Genomic DNA, 5,736 nt, shown 5'->3' on the forward strand with positions numbered 1-5,736 from the left:
GAAAGAAACTGGCTCAATATGGGATTATGTTTGCCAGGGCCAATGGTCAGTTGTACAGTTTAATAGTCATTATATAAAAATAAATGCTAGAATCAAGTGTTCCAGAGAGCTGTGTAATGATATGCAATATTTCAACAGATACAAATAATAATAATAATAATATTTTTTTACTGCGCATTGTAATTATCCGGATCATCTTCCTCCAGAAATCTGGTAAATTTCTGGCCCTGATACACACTCACAATGAAGTCTGTTGATCCCTTTTAACCCAACTAGTTCAAGTCCAATCAGCCCTCATTCTCTCATTCTTTGTCATACTCTCTCATTCCTGATTTCTGCTGACAGAGTGAGGGAGAGATGCAATTTGCAATTTTTTTTTCATTCTGAACTCAGCACGTAAGCTAACTAACAGGAATCCTGCGTCTCTGGGGCCAGGCAAAAGAGATGTTTCACAGCAAGAACTAAGAAAACTGGAAGGGGAGAGAGACATTTTGGAGAGACTGAGTTCGAGTAGGAAAGAGAGAATACAGAAATAACAAGAATGAGAGAGAGAGAGAGAGAGAGAGAGAGAGAGAGAGAGAGAGAGAGAGAGATACATAAATACTCTCTCAGAGGATTACAAAGGGCCATTTGGATCCCCCTGTGGAATTGTCACTTTCATAATCATATTATAAAGGGTTAGGCACTCAGATTTTTCTTTTTACATCAAAATTTCAATAAAAGAAAAGACACCGAAAAAAAATACAAAAAAGGAAAAGCTGCTGACTCCAAATTGCATATGCAAAATGCAAACAACAAATGCAAAAGCCGTAATGTGGTGAATAAAAGTGACCCCACACACATTTACACACACTGAAAGAAAAATTCGATTTTGTCCTGTTTTTGAGGAGCCATTATTAAACAGCACTGTTTCAACACAACTCTAATCAGCATTGCACCTTCACATCTACAGCAACACACACTCACTATAATTATCTCATTATCATTGAACTGACAGTATTGTTAAATCATGACTAGAACAGGATGATATTTTACCAAAAATATCACAATATTTTTTCCCCATTTCATTTGATAATAAATATCTATCACAATGTTCATTTCATACCATTAATGGAGAAGGAAAATGCATTCCACCTATTTGTTAGACCTTGAAAATGAATGTAAACATGTTTGTTTGTAAGATAATGTAAATGAGCTCCATGAAATCATATGTTTCAGAATAAATTCTGTTTTCATACAAATATATAATCAAAAACAGTGTCTGTTCAAAATACTTAATAAAAGTGAACAATTTAATTAATCTTTTAAAATGCAATCAAACAAAAATATACCACCTAATTTACAACAACAACAACAATATTGCCTTTTTCCCCCTCAAATAAGGTCCTGCACAACAGTACTTGTATACTGTATAAATTAAAACATGGATGAAAAAAATATCTTGGTTATATGATATTTCTTAAATGATGATGATGATTATTATTGTTGTTATTTTTTGAAATACATTTGACTCTACTTTTTAAAATATATTTCTGTCATAAGTTTGGTTTAATTTGAAGAAATTATTTCGATAGCTTGTTATGTAGACCTTTGAGTTTTAAGCCCTGATTACACTAGTGCGTTTCCCTTTTAAAACAGCATCTAACGAACACAACCGAGAAACACATGTTACTCAAACTAAAACGGGGTCTGCAGCATTTCCAAAAGTCTCCATTTTCGAGTTTCAAAAATGCCGGGGTAGTGTAAATGACAGGTGTAACCGTAGCATTAAAACGAAAATGCACTAGTGTAAACGTAGCCTCAGTGTATATTTGGCGATAATTTTCTTCAAATTAAATGGAGAAATGCTTGTGAAGTGACTCTCAGAGCAGCTCTGGAGATGAAATTTATGAAGTGCACAGAGACACCCACACACACCTGGGCCCGTATTCCTACAGATTCTAAGAATCCTCTCAGAGTGCTCTTAATTTAGCTTAAACATTTCTACGTAAGAGTGTTAGCTTAAGAGCGATTCAGGACCAATCTGAGAGCAACTCTAAACGAGGAAAAGACAAAAACTTTCGTTTTAGTGAGGAGGCGGGGCTAACCCCGTTGCTACGTATGACAGTCTTTTGAAGACTGTGATTGGTTGGTTGTCCAAAAAGGGAATAAAAGAGCGCTTTTAAGAGTAGGGTCTATTATAAGCCTTCACTTTGAACTGACAGGCGTAATTTTTCCTGTTTTATCTCTCTCTCACACACACACACACACACACACACACTATATATGTATATATATTCTTTATTTTTTATTTACCATGCTGTCATACTTAATGTATTTTATAGGAAATGAACAGCGACACAATAAGGTTCTGAAAGTGCTGTACTTGTTTGTGCTTTCACTTTGCTTATAGAAGGTTGTGACAGACCCAAATCATCACTGCTGCATAGTTGCATTTTTCCAATTGTCAAATATGTTAATGTAGTGATTACTTCCATTTCTGGCGCTATGGCATTTCTGCACGGTGTCTGAGATGTTAGCGTGTCTCTAATAAGCTCGGTCACAAACATGATCCCTGCACCATCTAATGTGTAGCGTCTTGTTAACTCACTGTCATGCATTGTGTGCAACACATTTCTTCTCCCTCTTCATGTTTCGTCCATTTTCTCCACTGCTAAAGAAACTCTTAAGCCTCTTAAAAGTCCCTGTCCGTACTCCTAACAATTTTGGATCTTAAGACCTCTTTTAAGGGTTAAGATGCGTTCTAAAACTCACTCACTCACTCACTCACTCACTCACTCACTCACACTCTCTCTCTCTCTCTCATTATATATGTATATATAGTTTATTTTTTATTTACCATGCTGTCATACTTAATGTATTTTGTAGAAAACAAACAGTGACACAATAAGGTTCTGAAAGTGTTGTAATTGTTTGTGTGATCACTTTGCTTGTAGAAGGTTATGACAGACCCAAATCATCACTGCTGCAAAGTTGCATTTTTCCAGTTGCCAAATATGTTAATGTAAAGCCACGTTCACACAGCAGCAGAATAATAGTGTCAGTCCTGTATTTGAGTCCTTAACAAGGTTGCATTTACAGTTATTTACAGGGGTGACAACAGCATTCTATAACCAAACTCACACCCGTCTATTTTCAGGACTCACAACCGCATTCTCAGAAAACACGCGCTGTATGAACTTAACGACCAGTTGTAGTACAGTGCGAGAGAGCCGCTCATGTGTGGTTTCACTCTGGGTAAGTTACAGCGACCAAGAAATGAGCTGTGCGTCATCTGAAAGTTTTAGATCCAGTCACTGTTCTCCACTGGAGCGGTTTCCGTCAGTTTTGTGTTCTGTGCGTGACTCAAATGCAGTGTCATGTGTGGGATGCAGAAAAGGATGCGAATGCTTATACGGGCTTGACTCTCATTGCACGTTAATACAGATGAGATGCTACTGTAAGCTGCTGTTTGAACGGGACATTTCGAGACTCACACCTTTAAGGAAATGCGGTTGTCAATCCCTAAAACTGACAGTGTGAACATGGCCGTAGTTAATGTAGTGATTACTTTCATTTCTGGCGCTATGGCATTTTTAAACTGTGTCCGAGATGTTAGCGTGTCTCTAATAAGATCGGTCACAAACATGATCCCTGCACCATCTAATGTGTAGCGTCTTATTAACTCACTGTCATGCATTGTGCAACACATTTCTTCTCCCTCCATGTTAAGGATGCGAATGCTTATACGGGCTTGACTCTCATTGCACGTTAATACAGATGAGATGCTACTGTAAGCTGCTGTTTGAACGGGACATTTCGAGACTCACACCTTTAAGGAAATGCGGTTGTCAATCCCTAAAACTGACAGTGTGAACATGGCCGTAGTTAATGTAGTGATTACTTTCATTTCTGGCGCTATGGCATTTTTAAACTGTGTCGGAGATGTTAGCGTGTTTCTAATAATATCGGTCATTATCACTGATCACATGATCACGGTCAAACATGATCACTCCACGATCTAATGTGTAGTGTCTTATTAACTCACTGGCATGCATTGTGTGCAATGCATCTCTTCTCCCTCTTCACGTTTTGTTGATTTTCTCCACTGCTAAAGAAACTCTTAAGCCTCTTAAAAGTCCTTGTACATTTCTGAATTACTTTTTTCTTTACTAGGATCTTTTCATTAATTTTAAGAGGAAACACCCACATTTCTAAGAATTTTCTTAGAATTTTGTCACTAGGAGCAACTCTTTGTACTAAGAATTTTCATGAGTACAGGCCCTGATCATCTACGTGGAGGAAAACAACAACAAAAACCTCAGAAATTGCTAGTAAATTACACAAACAATTACAAAGAAATGGCAAGTCAAAACACATTGAATTAAACATAACATTTTAAAGTAGAAAAACTGAAATTGTATTTTCTTGAAAAATGTAATCTTTGAATGTATTATTATTATTATTATTATTATTATTATTTACAATGTAGATATGGGCTATTGTGGATTGATTGATTGATTGATTGATTGATTGATTGATTGATTTTTTTCGTTCTGATAAATATCAGAGCCCTAATCATAAAAGTTGCCTTCTAAAGTTATTGGCCATGTTATCTCAATTCTTCAGCAGCAGTCACTGATATATTTCAAGATACTTCCTGAATGGGGCGGCTACAGCGAGATTTCCTAGAGCACTCTGGGTATTAAACGGCACTGAAGATGCTCAGCATCCTGTCTGCTCCTAAGAGCATTACGGTGGAGTTTGACACTGAGCTGGTTTAACGTGGGCTTTACCTTGACTGCAGACCTCGCTGTCTAATCACCCCTGCTGCTCACACGGTTACAGCTGAGCCCAAATCCCACTGGATTTCATCTGTTTGGCTTCCACTGAGTGAGGTGAGATTCCTTCTTATTGCTTCCACCTATCAAAGACTTTATCAGATCAGCGACCACTAAAGGAAAAACAGAAAACTAAGAAGGTCACTTTGGCGGGTCTGGATCGACCCATCCCACAAACACTGTGACAGGTTGAGTGAGGTATCTCAGCTGCCTTCATTTAGGACTTCATCTCTGTAACCTCAAAGTAGATGAATGTGATTCTGACTGCACAGATCACTGAGAAACCAGCTTTCACGTATAACGTTTAATTATTTTTAAATGTAATTTATTCCTGTGCCAATCTAAATTTAAAGCAGCCATTACCAGTGTCACGTAATCCTTCAGAAATCGTTCTAATATGCTGATTTGGTGCTCAATAAATATTTCTTATCAATGTTGAAAACAGTTGTGCTGCTTAATGTTTTTGTGGAATTCTTTGAAAGGATTTTTGTAAGAATTCCAAAAATTATTAATAGAAATTTCAAATGATCAGCAACTTTTGATCAATTTAAGGCATATTTGCTGGATAAAACTATAACCTTTGTAACTTTGTAAATTAATATAACTTTGCATCTACATGTCAACTAACTCTCATTATAGTAGACTTATGGTTAGGGACAGTGGATTAAGTTGACATGTAGTTGCAAAGTTAAAGGGGAGGTCTACTGCTATTTCATGCATGTTGAGTTATTTACACTGTTAAAGAGTTGGATTCTCATGCTAAACATGGCCAAAGTTTCAAAAAACGATATGAATGTAGAACAGAGTATTTCTGTGTCAAATATACTCCTTCCGGTTTTGTACAAGTTTCAGAGGGTTTTTTTCTTCATGACGTAATGAAGGGTGGAACTCCTTGTATGGGCATTTCTTCCGGAAG

The 5,736-nt window shown here is 36.9% G+C and overlaps 1 long non-coding RNA gene across 1 annotated transcript in view; it reads right to left on the minus strand.

Annotated features, from left to right (window-relative positions):
• Window positions 1-674: 674 nt before the first annotated feature.
• LOC107680497 (uncharacterized) overlaps window positions 675-5,736 on the minus strand; it is a 16,375-nt gene continuing 11,313 nt past the window's right edge. Inside the window, exon 3 of the long non-coding RNA XR_001633156.1 lies at window positions 675-685. This is a non-coding gene — a long non-coding RNA (uncharacterized LOC107680497). The remainder of the gene's footprint in view (window positions 686-5,736) is intronic.

Source organism: Sinocyclocheilus anshuiensis, unplaced genomic scaffold (assembly GCF_001515605.1).
Source record: "Sinocyclocheilus anshuiensis isolate Anshui unplaced genomic scaffold, SAMN03320099.WGS_v1.1 scaffold1496, whole genome shotgun sequence".
NCBI classification, from domain to species: Eukaryota; Metazoa; Chordata; class Actinopteri; order Cypriniformes; family Cyprinidae; genus Sinocyclocheilus; species Sinocyclocheilus anshuiensis.